Here is an 18,696-nt window from a genome sequence, read left to right as displayed (position 1 = left end):
ATGTCAAAAAATTCAACACACCAGCAGTGTGAGGAGACCTGAAAGTGGCACATGGCATGAGACACTGTGGACCTGGCAGCAGCATGAGGAGGCGGTATAGGGGCCCATGGCAGATTAGGGGCCTGGCAGCAGCTATAGGAGGCCCGTAATCTGCCAGCACCCTATGACAAAAAATGGAACACACCAGCAGTGTGAGGAGACCTGAAAGTGGCACATGGCAGAGTGTGGCGATGGAGACAGCAGCAATGGGAGGCCGTACAGGGACCCATGACAGACTCTGGACTTGGCAGCAGCATGAGGAGGCGGTATAGGGGCCCATGGAAGATTAGGGGCCTGGCAGCAGCTATGGGAGGCCCGTAATCTACCAGCACCCTATGACAAAAAATGGAACACACCAGCAGTGTGAGGAGACCTGAAAGTGGCACATGGCAGAGTGTGGCGATCGACACAGCAGCAATGGGAGGCCGTACAGGGACCCATGACAGACTCTGGACCTGGCAGCAGCATGAGGAGGCGGTATAGGGGCCCATGGCAGATTAGGGGCCTGGCAGCAGCTATGGGAGGCCCGTAATCTGCCAGCACCCTATGTCAAAAAATTCAACACACCAGCAGTGTGAGGAGACCTGAAAGTGGCACATGGCATGAGACACTGTGGACCTGGCAGCAGCATGAGGAGGCGGTACAGGGGCCCATGGCAGATTAGGGGCCTGGCAGCAGCTATGGGAGGCCCGTAATCTGCCAGCACCCTATGTCAAAAAATTGAACACACCAGCATTGTGTGAGGAGACCTGAAAGTGGCACATGGCAGAGTGTGGCGATGGAGACAGCAGCAATGGGAGGCCGTACAGGGACCCATGACAGACTCTGGACTTGGCAGCAGCATGAGGAGGCGGTATAGGGGCCCATGGCAGATTAGGGGCCTGGCAGCAGCTATAGGAGGCCCGTAATCTGCCAGCACCCTATGACAAAAAATGGAACACACCAGCAGTGTGATGAGACCTGAAAGTGGCACATGGCAGAGTGTGGCGATGGAGACAGCAGCAATGGGAGGCCGTACAGGGACCCATGAGAGACTCTGGACCTGGCAGCAGCATGAGGAAGCGGTATAGGGGCCCATGGCAGATTAGGGGCCTGGCAGCAGCTATGGGAGGCCCGTAATCTTCCAGCACCCTATGTCAAAAAATGGAACACACCAGCATTGTGTGAGGAGACCTGAAAGTGGCACATGGCAGAGTGTGGCGATGGAGACAGCAGCAATGGGAGGCCGTACAGGGACCCATGACAGACTCTGGACTTGGCAGCAGCATGAGGAGGCGGTATAGGGGCCCATGGCAGATTAGGGGCCTGGCAGCAGCTATGGGAGGCCCGTAATCTGCCAGCACCCTATGACAAAAAATGGAACACACCAGCAGTGTGAGGAGACCTGAAAGTGGCACATGGCAGAGTGTGGCGATCGACACAGCAGCAATGGGAGGCCGTACAGGGACCCATGAGAGACTCTGGACCTGGCAGCAGCATGAGGAGGCGGTATAGGGGCCCATGGCAGATTAGGGGCCTGGCAGCAGCTATGGGAGGCCCGTAATCTGCCAGCACCCTATGTCAAAAAATTCAACACACCAGCAGTGTGAGGAGACCTGAAAGTGGCACATGGCATGAGACACTGTGGACCTGGCATCAGCATGAGGAGGCGGTACAGGGGCCCATGGCAGATTAGGGGCCTGGCAGCAGCTATGGGAGGCCCGTAATCTGCCAGCACCCTATGTCAAAAAATTGAACACACCAGCATTGTGTGAGGAGACCTGAAAGTGGCACATGGCAGAGTGTGGCGATGGAGACAGCAGCAATGGGAGGCCGTACAGGGACCCATGACAGACTCTGGACCTGGCAGCAGCATGAGGAGGCGGTATAGGGGCCCATGGCAGATTAGGGGCCTGGCAGCAGCTATGGGAGGCCCGTAATCTGCCAGCACCCTATGTCAAAAAATTGAACACACCAGCATTGTGTGAGGAGACCTGAAAGTGGCACATGGCAGAGTGTGGCGATGGAGACAGCAGCAATGGGAGGCCGTACAGGGACCCATGACAGACTCTGGACTTGGCAGCAGCATGAGGAGGCGGTATAGGGGCCCATGGCAGATTAGGGGCCTGGCAGCAGCTATGGGAGGCCCGTAATCTGCCAGCACCCTATGACAAAAAATGGAACACACCAGCAGTGTGAGGAGACCTGAAAGTGGCACATGGCAGAGTGTGGCGATGGAGACAGCAGCAATGGGAGGCCGTACAGGGACCCATGAGAGACTCTGGACCTGGCAGCAGCATGAGGAGGCGGTATAGGGGCCCATGGCAGATTAGGGGCCTGGCAGCAGCTATGGGAGGCCCGTAATCTGCCAGCACCCTATGTCAAAAAATTGAACACACCAGCATTGTGTGAGGAGACCTGAAAGTGGCACATGGCAGAGTGTGGCGATGGAGACAGCAGCAATGGGAGGCCGTACAGGGACCCATGACAGACTCTGGACTTGGCAGCAGCATGAGGAGGCGGTATAGGGGCCCATGGCAGATTAGGGGCCTGGCAGCAGCTATGGGAGGCCCGTAATCTGCCAGCACCCTATGACAAAAAATGGAACACACCAGCAGTGTGAGGAGACCTGAAAGTGGCACATGGCAGAGTGTGGCGATGGACACAGCAGCAATGGGAGGCCGTACAGGGACCCATGAGAGACTCTGGACCTGGCAGCAGCATGAGGAGGCGGTATAGGGGCCCATGGCAGATTAGGGGCCTGGCAGCAGCTATGGGAGGCCCGTAATCTGCCAGCACCCTATGTCAAAAAATTCAACACACCAGCATTGTGTGAGGAGACCTGAAAGTGGCACATGGCATGAGACACTGTGGACCTGGCAGCAGCATGAGGAGGCGGTACAGGGGCCCATGGCAGATTAGGGGCCTGGCAGCAGCTATGGGAGGCCCGTAATCTGCCAGCACCCTATGTCAAAAAATTGAACACACCAGCATTGTGTGAGGAGACCTGAAAGTGGCACATGGCAGAGTGTGGCGATGGAGACAGCAGCAATGGGAGGCCGTACAGGGACCCATGAGAGACTCTGGACCTGGCAGCAGCATGAGGAGGCGGTATAGGGGCCCATGGCAGATTAGGGGCCTGGCAGCAGCTATGGGAGGCCCGTAATCTGCCAGCACCCTATGACAAAAAATGAAACACACCAGCAGTGTGAGGAGACCTGAAAGTGGCACATGGCAGAGTGTGGCGATGGAGACAGCAGCAATGGGAGGCCGTACAGGGACCCATGACAGACTCTGGACCTGGCAGCAGCATGAGGAGGCGGTATAGGGGCCCATGGCAGATTAGGGGCCTGGCAGCAGCTATGGGAGGCCCGTAATCTGCCAGCACCCTATGTCAAAAAATTCAACACACCAGCAGTGTGAGGAGACCTGAAAGTGGCACATGGCATGAGACACTGTGGACCTGGCAGCAGCATGAGGAGGCGGTACAGGGGCCCATGGCAGATTAGGGGCCTGGCAGCAGCTATGGGAGGCCCCTAATCTGCCAGCACCCTATTACAAAAAATGGAACACACCAGCAGTGTGAGGAGACCTGAAAGTGGCACATGGCAGAGTGTGGCGATGGAGACAGCAGCAATGGGAGGCCGTACAGGGACCCATGAGAGACTCTGGACCTGGCAGCAGCATGAGGAGGCGGTATAGGGGCCCATGGCAGATTAGGGGTCTGGTAGCAGCTATGGGAGGCCCGTAATCTGCCAGCACCCTATGTCAAAAAATTCAACACACCAGCAGTGTGAGGAGACCTGAAAGTGGCACATGGCATGAGACACTGTGGACCTGGCAGCAGCATGAGGAGGCGGTACAGGGGCCCATGGCAGATTAGGGGCCTGGCAGCAGCTATGGGAGGCCCCTAATCTGCCAGCACCCTATGACAAAAAATGGAACACACCAGCAGTGTGAGGAGACCTGAAAGTGGCACATGGCAGAGTGTGGCGATGGAGACAGCAGCAATGGGACGCCGTTCAGGGACCCATGAGAGACTCTGGACCTGGCAGCAGCATGAGGAGGTGGTATAGGGGCCCATGGCAGATTAGGGGCCTGGCAGCAGCTATGGGAGGCCCGTAATCTGCCAGCACCCTATGTCAAAAAATTCAACACACCAGCAGTGTGAGGAGACCTGAAAGTGGCACATGGCATGAGACACTGTGGACCTGGCAGCAGCATGAGGAGGCGGTACAGGGGCCCATGGCAGATTAGGGGCCTGGCAGCAGCTATGGGAGGCCCGTAATCTGCCAGCACCCTATGACAAAAAATGGAACACACCAGCAGTGTGAGGAGACCTGAAAGTGGCACATGGCAGAGTGTGTAGCGATGGAGACAGCAGCAATGGGAGGCCGTACAGGGACCCATGAGAGACTCTGGACCTGGCAGCAGCATGAGGAGGCGGTATAGGGGCCCATGGCAGATTAGGGGCCTGGCAGCAGCTATGGGAGGCCCGTAATCTGCCAGCACCCTATGTCAAAAAATTCAACACACCAGCAGTGTGTGAGGAGACCTGAAAGTGGCACATGGCAGAGTGTGGCGATGGAGACAGCAGCAATGGGAGGCCGTACAGGGACCCATGAGAGACTCTGGACCTGGCAGCAGCATGAGGAGGCGGTATAGGGGCCCATGGCAGATTAGGGGCCTGGCAGCAGCTATGGGAGGCCCGTAATCTGCCAGCACCCTATGTCAAAAAATTCAACACACCAGCAGTGTGTGAGGAGACCTGAAAGTGGCACATGGCAGAGTGTGGCGATGGAGACAGCAGCAATGGGAGGCCGTACAGGGACCCATGAGAGACTCTGGACCTGGCAGCAGCATGAGGAGGCGGTATAGGGGCCCATGGCAGATTAGGGGACTGGCAGCAGCTATGGGAGGCCCGTAATCTGCCAGCACCCTATGACAAAAAATGGAACACACCAGCAGTGTGAGTAGACCTGAAAGTGGCACATGGCAGGGGCATGATTCATGGCGGATTTAATCAGTTGTGTCAGGAACTGGTGGTTTGAAATCCAGACTAATCCACGCCTGATTCATTTTCACAAACGTGATTCTCTCCACACTTTGGGTGGACAGTCGTGTCCTCCGCGGAGTTACAATACCTCCTGGCGCACTAAACACGCGCTCCGATGCCACGCTACTGGCCGGGCATGACAGCCTTTCAAGGGCAAATTCAGCTAGTTGGGGCCAAAGGTCAAGTTTTGTTGCCCAGTAGTCAAGGGGATTGTCTACCTCGGTTGGCAGGGTGCTGTCCAAGTAGGCCCAAGCCTGTTGTTTGAGGTCCTGCTCCAGGTCCACCTGATGCTGCTGCTGCTGCGGCTGGTTAGTAGTTTCCTCACTACGCTGGTGAAGAAAGCTACTCATCATCGACTGCAGACTGAGGCAGCCGCTGCTGGTGGAGCTACCACTGCTCCTACCACCCCACCCCTCCCCTGCTGCCATGGCAGCGGAACGCGAGCGCACAGGGCCCACAGTGTCTGAGGATGGACGTTGGCGCACAAAGGCAGAGACCAACTGACTACATAGGTGGTTTTTATAGTACGTTATTTTGGCCTCCCTCTCAGCAGGTGTGAAAAAGGCCACCATTTTTGAACGGTAGCGAGGGTCCAACAAGGTGGACAGCCAAAAGTCATCCCTCTGTCTGATGGTTATTATTCGGCTGTCGCTACGCAAGCAACCGAGCATGCTATGGGCCATTTGTGCCAAGGAATGCGAGGGACTCCCTGCCTCCATCTCCACAGCATACTGCCACGGTGCGTCTGGGTCCTCTGTCTCCTCCTCCTCCTCCTCTACCACATGCTCCTGCTCCTCCACTCCTGTCCGCTGAGTGGAAAAACCACCCATTTCACTCAATAATTCCTGAGCACAAATGTCCTCCTCTACCTCCTCCTCTTCTTCCTGTCCTGCCCCCACAGGGGTCATGTGGCGTTGAGATCTGTGCACCACGTCTACCGCACCCTGACCAGCCATTGTTAACAGCATTTGTTCCAGGACGTGCAACAGAGGAATGACGTCGTTCATCCCATAGTCCTGGCGACTCACGAATAGCGTGGCCTCCTCAAAGGGCCTGAGCAAGCGGCAGGTGTCACGCATGAGCTGCCAATGGCTGACATCGAAGTTACACAGGGGAGTACCTTTATCCGCTTGTAACATCAGGAAATCGGTGATGGCCTTTCGCTGTTCGTAAAGGCGGTCTAACATGTGTAGGGTTGAATTCCACCTTGTTGCAACGTCGCAGATCAGGCGATGCTGTGGAATTCCGTTCTGCCGCTGCAGCTCAAGGAGGGTGTGCTTTGCGGTGTAGGAATGGCTGAAATGCATACAAAGTTTACGTGACATTTTAAGGATGTCTTGCAGTGGGATGGTGGATTTTAGGAACCGCTTGACAACCAGATTGAACACGTGAGCCATGCATGGCGCATGGCACAACCTTCCTTGACGCAGAGCAGACACCATGTTCTTTCCGTTGTCGGTCAACATGGTTCCGATTTTCAGTTTGCGCGGAGACAGCCATCTGTCGATTTCTCTGTTCATTACACTCAGAAGTTCCTCCCCTGTGTGACTACGTTCACCAAGGCATACCAGGTGCAGCACAGCGTGACACCGTTGCGCCCTGCACATGTGATATGCCGGTCGGGTAATGGGACTTGGCACGGGGGTGGCGGCTGAGGACACGAAGGAAGAAGAGGTGGTAGAGGCGGACATGTTTTGTGGACCAAGGACGTGCAAACGTGGAGGCAAAAGCGGCGTGACCTGTCCAAGTTGCTGGTGCGGCTGTGACGGCACCACGTTCACACAGTGGGCCGTAAATGACATGTACTGTCCCTGACCGTAGTTACAGCTCCACACGTCGGCGCTGCCGTGCACTTTGGCAGAGACCGACATGCTTAAAGACTGGCCCACCATCTCTTCTACATGTGAATGCAGGGCTGGCACTGCCTTTTTGGCGAAGAAATGACGGCTTGGCAGTCTCCACCGCGGCGCGGTACAAGCCATCATTTCTCGGAAAGGTGCTGAGTCCACCACTTGGAAAGGGAGGGACTGCAGCACCAGCAACTTGGACAGGAGGACGTTCAGCTTTTGCACCGTCGGGTGCGTGCTCGCAAACTGTTGTCTCTTGGAAACGGATTCCAAGAAAGACTGCTGACGGAATCCGTGAACAGGAGTAGCAGGAGAAGGAGCATCTGAACGAGCGGAAGATGGCAACGAGCGACAACTCCCCTCAGCAGAGGTGTTGGAGCCTTGACTGGCTGATAGAGGGCGATTGACGTCGGGTGACGGAGCAAGTAACGGAGCGGGTGATGGAGCGGGGGCTGGGGCGGGCAGAACCGCCGTATCTTTATCACGGTTTTCCCAGGCCACCAAATGGCGACGCTGCATATGCTGCCGCAACGCTGTAGTCCCAACATGGGCCCCCTGGCCACGCTTGACTTTCTGGCCACATAGTCGACATACGGCTACGTTTACTTCCTCGGGCGGCTTGACAAAAAATTGGCACACCGCCGAGTAGGAAACTTTGCCCCCGATACTCCTCACTGGCTGACTGCTGCTTCCTCCGTGCACACCGGCACCACTACTGGCCGTGGTGGTAGGCTGCAGTGGAGCTGGTGCTGTACTCCGTGGCCGTTTGCCTCCACTGACACTGCTGCCACCCTGCTGCCTCCTGGGCAACCCACTGACTGTTTTGCTCGCTGGCAAGCTGGCACCCTCTTCTCCTGATGATGCGGAAGCAATAGCCTGATGACGACGAGGCTGCCAAGTGCGATCAGCCTCCTCATCATCAATTAGGGTCTCCGCCTCACTACTAGCCCCCTCGGCTGCGTGTGGGTCAGGAGACAGACCTGTCTCTAGACCGGCTACCGAGCCACTCTCCTCGCCAGTACTTCTTCGCCTGGCTGCTGAAGAGGCGGATGTCTCCCCCCGTTCCTGACCGCCCTCTGTTTGCTCTTCCTCACTGTACAGTGGGGCTGAGCCCACAGCATGCGATACTTCGCTTGGTGAGGGAACACCAAAGGACAGGGGCAGGTAGAGGACACGTGATTTCAGTGTGCTTGGTCCCGGGCCATGCCAACTAACGGTTGTGTCTGACGTACCCACCGACCGTTGGCTGTAGGTGTCAGAGGTGACCTGGGAAGAGGAAGACGACCGAGCCAACCAATCGATGACGGCAGGGTTGTCGGTGGAGACACGACCGCTGGATGACACCGGGAGCACTGGCCTCTGGCTGCGAATAGTGCTGCCTCGACCCCTTCCTCTGCTGCCACGTCTGCTCGCTCCTAAAACATTGCCTCCTCTGCCACTCCTCTGCATGTTGTCTGACATACTCTTTAATTAAACGATTCTGTGTCCCTGAGTAACAATTCTGTGTCTGTCCCTGAGTAACAATTCTGTGTCTGTCCCTGAGTAACAATTCTGTGTCCCTCAGTAACAATTCTGTGTCCCTCAGTAACAATTCTGTGTCTGTCCCTGAGTAACAATTCTGTGTCCCTGAGTAACAATTCTGTGTCCCTGAGTAACAATTCTTTGTCCCTCAGTAACAATTCTGTGTCCCTCAGTAACAATTCTGTGTCCCTGAGTAACAATTCTGTGTCTGTCCCTGAGTAACAATTCTGTGTCCCTGAGTAACAATTCTGTGTCCCTGAGTAACAATTCTGTGTCCCTCAGCAACAATTCTGTGTCCCTGAGTAACAATTCTGTGTCCCTGAGTAACAATTCTGTGTCCCTCAGTAACAATTCTGTGTCCCTGAGTAACAATTCTGTGTCCCTCAGTAACAAATCTGTGTCCCTCAGTAACAATTCTATGTCCCTCAGTAACAATTCTGTGTCTGTCCCTGAGTAACAATTCTGTGTCTGTCCCTGAGTAACAATTCTGTGTCCCTGAGTAACAATTCTGTGTCCCTCAGTAACAATTCTGTGTCCCTCAGCAACAATTCTGTGTCCCTGAGTAACAATTCTGTGTCCCTGAGTAACAATTCTGTGTCCCTGAGTAACAATTCTGTGTCTGTCCCTGAATAAAAATTCTGTGTCCCTAAGTAACGTTTCTGTGGCCCTAAGTAATGGTTCTGTGGCCCTCAGTAACAAATCTGTGTCCCTCAGTAACAATTCTGTGTCTGTCCCTGAGTAACAATTCTGTGTCCCTAAGTAACGTTTCTGTGTCCCTAAGTAACGTTTCTGTGGCCCTAAGTAACGATTCTGTGGCCCTAAGTAACGATTCTGTGGCCCTAAGTAACGTTTCTGTAGCCCTAAGTAACGTTTCTGTGGCCCTAAGTAACGTTTCTGTGGCTCTAAGTAACAGTTCTGTGGCCCTCAGTAACAGTTCTGTGGCCCTCAGTAACAATTCTGTGTCCCTCAGTAACAATTCTGTGTCTGTCCCTGAGTAACAATTCTGTGTCCCTAAGTAACGTTTCTGTGGCCCTAAGTAACGGTTCTGTGGCCCTCAGTAACAATTCTGTGTCCCTCAGTAACAATTCTGTGTCTGTCCCTAAGTAACAATTCTGTGGCCCTAAGTAACGTTTCTGTGGCCCTAAGTAACGTTTCTGTGGCCCTCAGTAACAATTCTGTATCCCTCAGTAACAATTCTGTGTCTGTCCCTAAGTAACAATTCTGTGTCCCTAAGTAACAATTCTGTGGCCCTAAGTAAAGTTTCTGTGGCCCTAAGTAACGTTTTTGTGGCCCTAAGTAACAATTCTGTGGCCCTAAGTAACGTTTCTGTGGCCCTAAGTAACGTTTCTGTAGCCCTAAGTAACGTTTCTGTGGCCCTCAGTAACAAATCTGTGTCCCTCAGTAACAATTCTGTGTCTGTCCCTAATTAACAATTCTGTGGCCCTAAGTAACGTTTCTGTGGCCCTAAGTAACGGTTCTGTGTCCCTCAGTAACAATTCTGTATTCCTCAGTAACAATTCTGTGTCTGTCCCTGAGTAACAATTCTGTGGCCCTAAGTAACGTTTCTGTGGCCCTAAGTAACTTTTCTGTGGCCCTAAGTAACGATTCTGTGGCCCTAAGTAATGTTTCTGTGGCCCTCAGTAACAAATCTGTGTCCCTCAGTAACAATTCTGTGTCTGTCCCTAAGTAACAATTCTGTGGCCCTAAGTAACGTTTCTGTGGCCCTAAGTAACGTTTCTGTGGCCCTAAGTAACGATTCTGTGGCCCTAAGTAACGTTTCTGTGGCCCTAAGTAACGTTTCTGTGGCCCTCAGTAACAAATCTGTGTCCCTCAGTAACAATTCTGTGTCTGTCCCTAAGTAACAATTCTGTGGCCCTAAGTAACGTTTCTGTGGCCCTAAGTAACGGTTCTGTGGCCCTCAGTAACAATTCTGTGTCCCTCAATAACAATTCTGTGTCCCTCAATAACAATTCTGTGTCTGTCCCTAAGTAACAATTCTGTGGCCCTAAGTAACGTTTCTGTGGCCCTAAGTAACGTTTCTGTGGCCCTAAGTAACGATTCTGTGGCCCTAAGTAACGATTCTGTGGCCCTCAGTAACAATTCTGTGTCTGTCCCTGAGTAACAATTCTGTGTCCCTAAGTAACGTTTCTGTGGCCCTAACTAACGATTCTGTGGCCCTAAGTAACGTTTCTGTGGCCCTAAGTAACGTTTCTATGGCCCTCAGTAACAAATCTGTGTCCCTCAGTAACAATTCTGTGTCTGTCCCTAAGTAACAATTCTGTGGCCCTAAGTAACGTTTCTGTGGCCCCAAGTAACGGTTCTGTGGCCCTCAGTAACAATTCTGTGTCCCTCAATAACAATTCTGTGTCTGTCCCTAAGTAACAATTCTGTGGCCCTAAGTAACGATTCTGTGGCCCTCAGTAACAAATCTGTGTCCCTCAGTAACAATTCTGTGTCTGTCCCTAAGTAACAATTCTGTGGCCCTAAGTAACGTTTCTGTGGCCCTAAGTAACGGTTCTGTGGCCCTCAGTAACAATTCTGTGTCCCTCAATAACAATTCTGTGTCTGTCCCTAAGTAACAATTCTGTGGCTCTAAGTAACGTTTCTGTGGCCCTAAGTAACGATTCTGTGGCCCTCAGTAACAAATCTGTGTCCCTCAGTAACAATTCTGTGTCTGTCCCTATGTAACAATTCTGTGGCCCTAAGTAACAATTCTGTGGCCCTAAGTAACAAATCTGTGGCCCTCAGTAACAATTCTGTCTGTCCCTAAGTAACAATTCTGTGGCCCTAAGTAACGTTTCTGTGGCCCTAAGTAACGATTCTGTGGCCCTCAGTAACAATTCTGTATCCCTCAGTAACAATTCTGTCTGTCCCTGAGTAACAATTCTGTGTCCCTAAGTAACGTTTCTGTGGCCCTAAATAACGATTCTGTGGCCCTAAGTAACGATTCTGTGGCCCTAAGTAACGTTTCTGTGGCCCTAAGTAACGTTTCTGTGGCCCTCAGTAACAATTCTGTGTCCCTCAATAACAATTCTGTGTCTGTCCCTAAGTAACAATTCTGTGGCCCTAAGTAACGTTTCTGTGGCCCTAAGTAACGATTCTGTGGCCCTCAGTAACAAATCTGTGTCCCTCACTAACAATTCTGTGTCTGTCCCTAAGTAACAATTCTGTGGCCCTAAGTAATGATTCTGTGGCCCTCAGTAACAATTCTGTATCCCTCAGTAACAATTCTGTCTGTCCCTGAGTAACAATTCTGTGTCCCTAAGTAACGTTTCTGTGGCCCTAAGTAACGTTTCTGTGGCCCTAAGTAACGATTCTGTGGCCCTAAGTAACGTTTCTGTGGCCCTAAGTAACGTTTCTGTGGCCCTTAGTAACAATTCTGTGGCCCTAAGTAACGATTCTGTGGCCCTCAATAACAATTCTGTGTCTGTCCCTAAGTAACAATTCTGTGGCCCTAAGTAACGTTTCTGTGGCCCTAAGTAACGATTCTGTGGCCCTAAGTAACAAATCTGTGTCCCTCAGTAACAATTCTGTGTCTGTCCCTATGTAACAATTCTGTGGCCCTAAGTAACAATTCTTTGGCCCTAAGTAACAAATCTGTGGCCCTCAGTAACAATTCTGTCTGTCCCTAAGTAACAATTCTGTGGCCCTAAGTAACGTTTCTGTGGCCCTAAGTAACGATTCTGTGGCCCTCAGTAACAATTCTGTATCCCTCAGTAACAATTCTGTCTGTCCCTGAGTAACAATTCTGTGTCCCTAAGTAACGTTTCTGTGGCCCTAAGTAACGATTCTGTGGCCCTAAGTAACGATTCTGTGGCCCTAAGTAACGTTTCTGTGGCCCTAAGTAATGTTTCTGTGGCCCTCAGTAACAATTCTGTGTCCCTCAATAACAATTCTGTGTCTGTCCATAAGTAACAATTCTGTGGCCCTAAGTAACGTTTCTGTGGCCCTAAGTAACGATTCTGTGGCCCTCAGTAACAAATCTGTGTCCCTCACTAACAATTCTGTGTCTGTCCCTAAGTAACAATTCTGTGGCCCTAAGTAATGATTCTGTGGCCCTCAGTAATAATTCTGTATCCCTCAGTAACAATTCTGTCTGTCCCTGAGTAACAATTCTGTGTCCCTAAGTAACGTTTCTGTGGCCCTAAGTAACGTTTCTGTGGCCCTAAGTAACGATTCTGTGGCCCTAAGTAACGTTTCTGTGGCCCTAAGTAACGTTTCTGTGGCCCTTAGTAACAATTCTGTGGCCCTAAGTAACGATTCTGTGGCCCTCAGTAACAAATCTGTGTCCCTCAGTAACAATTCTGTGTCTGTCCCTAAGTAACAATTCTGTGGCCCTAAGTAACGTTTCTGTGGCCCTAAGTAACGATTCTGTGGCCCTCAGTAACAATTCTGTATCCCTCAGTAACAATTCTGTCTGTCCCTGAGTAACAATTCTGTGTCCCTAAGTAACGTTTCTGTGGCCCTAACTAACGATTCTGTGGGCCTAAGTAAACGTTTCTGTGGCCCTATGTAACGTTTCTATGGCCCTAAGTAACGATTCTGTGGCCCTAACTAACGTTTCTGTGTCCCTAAGTAACGTTTCTCTGTCCCTAACTCTCTCCCTGCATACAGCCAGGTCTGCCTCTGTTGAATGACTGGAGGCAAATGGAGAATTCTAAAATGGCCGCCATTTATAGCTCGACCATTACACTGTGCTGGCTGCTGATTGGCTAATGCGATCACATGTCATGAATGAATGCATTATGGGTCAGCGCGCCTTGTCTGCGCGCCTTCCCAGACATCCCCGCTCCGTCGCTGCACATGTCGCCGCCATTTTAGGAAAAATTTAGATTCGCGCATCCGAAGTCTGCTTATTTTCGGATTCGACGCGAATCGAAATTTTCCTAATATTCGAAACGAATTCCACTTCGCCTACTTCGATTCGCTCATCTCTAATAATAATGATTACAATTTACAAATCTATCAAGGGTGACTAAAACAATTGTGATAAACTGTTTTCTCTAAGGTCACCACAATGACTCATGGCCTTGATTTGAGGTTAGAAGACAACAGGTTTAACTTTAGATTGAGGAAAGGGTTCTTTACTGCCAGAGCAATATAATGTGGAAATCCCTCCTTCGAGAAGTAGTACTAGCTGAGAGTATCGAAAACTTCAAAAAACTTTTAAGATGTGGTCCACAAGAAGCAGAATATACAGGACTATGGAAATTGTTAGAAAATAAACAATCACACACACATAAACACACATGGGTTAAACTGGATGGACCTATGTCATTTTTTCAACTATAATTATGGAAATATATGGAAAATTACTATTTTTTTCTGCACAGAATATTTTATACAGCTGAAATACACTGAGCGAGATATGAACTTATTATATTAAAAATGTTTTGAAATTATCAGGCTGCATGTAACTTGATCCTAGAGCACTTGTGCAACACACTCCTCTCCGTAGACTTCAGCACTTTCTCCACTTTCTGTCTCTGTTTTGTTTCAGTATACCATCGTTGAGAGTATGGCTAGTAGAACATTATCACAGAGCCTGACAAAAGAATGCTACTGTATGTCAGCAATGTAAAATCTGGTAATAAAGAGTTAAACACACATTGCTGGTTATAAAATAATTATTTCGCTATTTTGTAGTAGTGATTTTACCTTCTGACTACATGACCTCTTTAAAGCGCAAATCTGCAGTTTTCTCATTTACAATATTGTACCAGGCAAAAAAGTAATGCCATTTGTAAAAAATGTTCTTAATCCAATACAGGCTTTAGAAATATTGCTACCTTGCACTTTTATATTTTTGTTATTTCATTAAGGCTGCATTTACACTGGAAGTGTCAAACATGCCTTTTTAGAGGTCATTTTAAAATACATACAAATGTCATGATTATTCAATGGTGTCATAAACACTGTAGAGTTGCTCCAAATGTTGCACTCTTTAGTAAATAATCCCCATTATGTGTTTACCTGCATTTAAGTGCAGTAGTTTAGCTGTGTGTTCTGTGCATCCAAGATCTGATGAGACACTCTAAACATGGCCAATAAGTCTGTTATTTTTCAATTTCCTTTAACAGACCAAGTTGTCCAGACAAAGTGTCAGTAAGAGGGTTGGGACAAACGATTTACCACTGACAGGGGTGCTTTTCTTCATTTATGTAAATTTTTTATCCCGAAAGAAAAAAAAAAGAAAAAAAATTTTAGTTTGGCCTTAATTTGTTAGTCGAGTCCATCTAATTCTGCTGGTACATCTAACACTACCCTCTTCCCAGACTGACATTGCTGCTGTCCAAAGCTGTCTCAGTTGTACCTCCATCCAGAGTGGAAACACGCCAAGACAGGAGGTGTGTTACTGGCTGGATCACCAAGTGAAACAAAGGAAAAAAGCATATAAAAGAGAAAACTGATGCAACTGCCAGATTTAATGATTGGTAAACTGTAATCTGTTATATATAAACTTTTTGGTTTGGGGTTTATTACTGCTTTAAATGCACAGTTGAAATGCAGTGGGTTGATTTACTAAAACTGGAGAGTGCAAAATCTGTTGCAGCTGTGCATAGTAGCCAATCAGCTTCTAAATTCAGCTTGTTCAATTAAAGTGGTTGTAAAAGCAGAAAGTTTTTTTTACTTTCATGCATTATATGCATGAAGGTAAAAAGCCTTCTGTATGACTTATACCTACCTGAGCCAGATCTTGATCCAGCAATATGCACAAGAGTAGAAGTTCTCTATTCTCTCTCCTCCTCATTGGCGCAGAAACAGCAGAGGGAGCTATTGGCTATTTCTGTCAATCACAGTCAGTGGGAGGGGAGTGGGGGCCAAGCTGTGCTCTGTGTGTCTTATAGACACATAGAGCTGGCTCATGAGTGAGCACACAGGTGTGGCTTGATAGGAAACAGCTTTCTATGTTGGCACACCAAAAAGAGGAGCAGCCAGGAACACTGGCGGGGGACCCAAGAAGAAGAGGATTAGGGCTGCTTTGTGCAAAACTATTGCATGTAGCAGGCAAGTATACCATGTTTGTTATTAAAAAAAAAATAAAAAAAATCGAAGTTTACAATTACTTTAAGCTTTGACAAAAATAAACCTAGAAGCTGATTTGTTTCTATGCACACCTGTAGCAGATTTTGCTCTCTCCAATTTTAGTTATTCAACCCCACTAGAGAACTGCAATAAATTTGCCAAAAACAAAAGAAGTTGAGAATGCACATCCGCCCTAGTATAGTACAATTTATTAAAAACAGGTTAAAATTTCAACCAATGCACTCACAATTGGCAGAAGGCTCAGTAAGCACATCAATCAAATGTTCCCAGCCGCCTATCCAGGATTGCCACTGTAAAATCCAAAGAGGAAAAGGATTTCTGGAGCTTGCTAGCAGCCTAGATTCCCTGCCACAATGGGACAGCCATAACTCAGCACACTGTGCAAGATCATGTGTCTGGTCCAGCCGGCACTGCACACTGTCGAACACCAACACGGAGGTGGGGGTACATGTTGGAAGGTTGCTATGATGATGTGTTTCGGAGGCGTGGCTGGTCTGATTGAAATCTGCTTGTCTGTGACTGAATCACCTTGATTTAGCAACAAATATGCCATGAAGTATAGGGCTCAATTCACTAACACTTAAAGTACTACATTAATATTTGTGTTAAAATAAGACATGGTATTTAACTCAGGAACCACACCTTTACATTTTTTATTTAGCGGTATTTAGTGATTTTCCATATTGCATGTAATATTTGTGTTAAATGTGTCACATAACCCAAATATAGCATGCAATATCCTTTAGTGAATTGATCCCATAGACACCAGTTAGCACACAAATATTTAAGTGTGATTGAATTAAGTGCATTGTTTGTATGATCTGGACTGCTTATGGCCACCCTAGTGATAACACATTTCCAGATCTTGGGTTATCTTCCATTATTCCAAAATCCCATCTGCAGCTACTGAAGATAAGCATTGACCTTGTCATAGGTGACACAAACACATTCCAGTTCTCTGCTTGTTATATCAATTTTACCAGAATATGAAAAATAAACATTATTAGAAAATAATTTAGCCTACTCTATGATAATATTAGATACATTTAAAAAAAATGTTAAGTAGATCTAAACCCAGTCACTAAAATCTCATGTAAGTTTTAACAAGTTAACATAATTTAAAAGTTGTTTTCAATCTTTGAAATATGGACATTTAATAAAAAATATCTGGCAATAATGCCATATTTGGACTTCCTCTTATGAGGTGAAATCTGTCTACCAATGTGTTCTACTTTGGTATCCTGTTGCACACACCCCTAATGGAGACAATAAGTGACTGTGCCAATAAGTGAAGGTGCAGTAAACTAGTTTGCTACTAGGTGGCTCTTTTCCAGAATAGTGTGTGGGGACAGAGAATAGCATAATCAGGTACCAAGTTCCTCTTAGTTGGAGCCCTCCTTTAGTGATGTCATGGGTGAGTGAAGGGTGAGTCAGTTCCCATAGATAAGGTAGGTTGGAAGGAGTTTCAGGGTAGATTGGACATGGAAGCCAGATACCCCATATCGTGCATGTGTAGTCACCTAGTGTAGGGGCCAAGTGTTCTTTGAAGTCTATCCGTCAGAGGACCTGTGAGAAATGTAGTGGAGCTACAGCTGCAGCTACAGTGGTCCTGACTCTGGAAGAACAGGCAGGGGGTCATGAGTTGGACACAGATAGCCTCAGGCAAGCCAGAGCCCTCTGAGTGAGTACTACTAACCCTGGGTAGGAGTGACTCTGTAAAAGGAAAGATGGCTTGAGAGTAAAATGTTGTATTCTGCTTTCACATGTGACTGCTGAGGATCGTCCACTATATGTGATTCACAAACTGCTGTAAAGTGACCCAGGATAGTATGTCTATGTGATGTGACTGTAATATGCCATCTTCTGAAGCAACACAAGTAAAGTACAGTAACTACTGTATACTTCTTTGGTGTGGACATTTTTTTCTTTGGAATATAAAGGCTAATGGCCAGATCTGTCACAGGAAGGCATGTGGCAAGGAGTGGACACAATATGCTGGAGGTTCAGGGCTCCAAGCAGGTGGGTTGTTGTCTCAGCAAGATGAAATGGGGCAGGGACTTGACATCTGCTCTGACTCCCTGGGCCTGTTGTGGGAACTGCTCTTTAAGGTGCTCCCAGTCTGGCAGGCACCATATGAGTGGCTGGTGCCATGGCAGGACAATGATCCCTGGCAAGTGGTGGAGAAAGTCAGTGTATCGATCAAGTCAGCAGTGGAATGCCACCTGGGCTCTCCACAACTGGTGGTGCAGAAGGAGGATGTTCCCCGCCAGGGCTCTCACAAGGACAGTGGGGTTGAGTACTCCCCTATAGCAGGTTTGAGCTCCATCAAGAGCCAGCACCTAAGAACCAGGCAGTGAGTGGGGCTACATCACACCAATCAGCCAGTGGGAGGATTGAATTGTCTATTCCAAAGAGCTGTTCCCTAATGCCAGCGGGGGTGTAGGTGCTTGTCCCACCTGATGTGGAGCTGCCAAGCATGGAGGCAGTGATTGTGTTGCTAGTTTGGGAAGAAGAGGAGCACGTGGAGTGGCCTGGGGCTTTATGGGACAGAGACGTTTTTTGACATGCCTGTCTCGGTTGCAGTGCCTCATGATCTGGGATGTCAGGGTCCTGTATGGCTTGGATTTCCCATACATGTCTGGGACTATCTGTGGGTACCTAAGCATCATTGGGTAATCATGGATGGCACAGCCACCTGCACCTGAGTTCCAAAGGGTGTATCATGAGTGGAACTACAGATGTCACATCTATATGGATAAGGTGGTGATGGCCTTTCCTAACACTGTGGTCAAGCAGGTTCTGGGTATGGAGGAGTTGAGGGAGTACCCTGATCCCAAATACTACCCGTTGTTATCTTAAGCCATTGTCTTTGCTCTAATGTGCTCTCTGTAATATGATGTACAGTATATTAATTTTGGCACACTGTGTATAAGTGTATAAGTTATATTTATACTTTGTAACAATGGAATTGTTACCCAAGCTTAGTGGCAGGCATTTGGACTTTAGAGGCAAATATGTAATTTTTGTTTTAAATCTATCACAAAATAGGAATGATACATATACATGTCGTGCCAAGGCTAATATGTAAGAACACAAACAGAATGTGTGATCATAGTATAAGGGAATATCTTTTGTAGGGAGGAGGGATCCCTGTACCACTGTGAGAGAAGCTTAAAATTTTTCTTCTGTGCATAGCAGGAGATTGTA

Source organism: Staurois parvus, unplaced genomic scaffold, assembly GCF_062004578.1.
Source record: "Staurois parvus isolate SC_StPar_1 unplaced genomic scaffold, SC_StPar_1.0 ptg000136l, whole genome shotgun sequence".
In the NCBI taxonomy this organism is placed as follows: Eukaryota; Metazoa; Chordata; class Amphibia; order Anura; family Ranidae; genus Staurois; species Staurois parvus.
The sequence above is the reverse complement of the archived record's forward strand: the minus strand, read 5'-3'. Positions refer to the sequence as shown.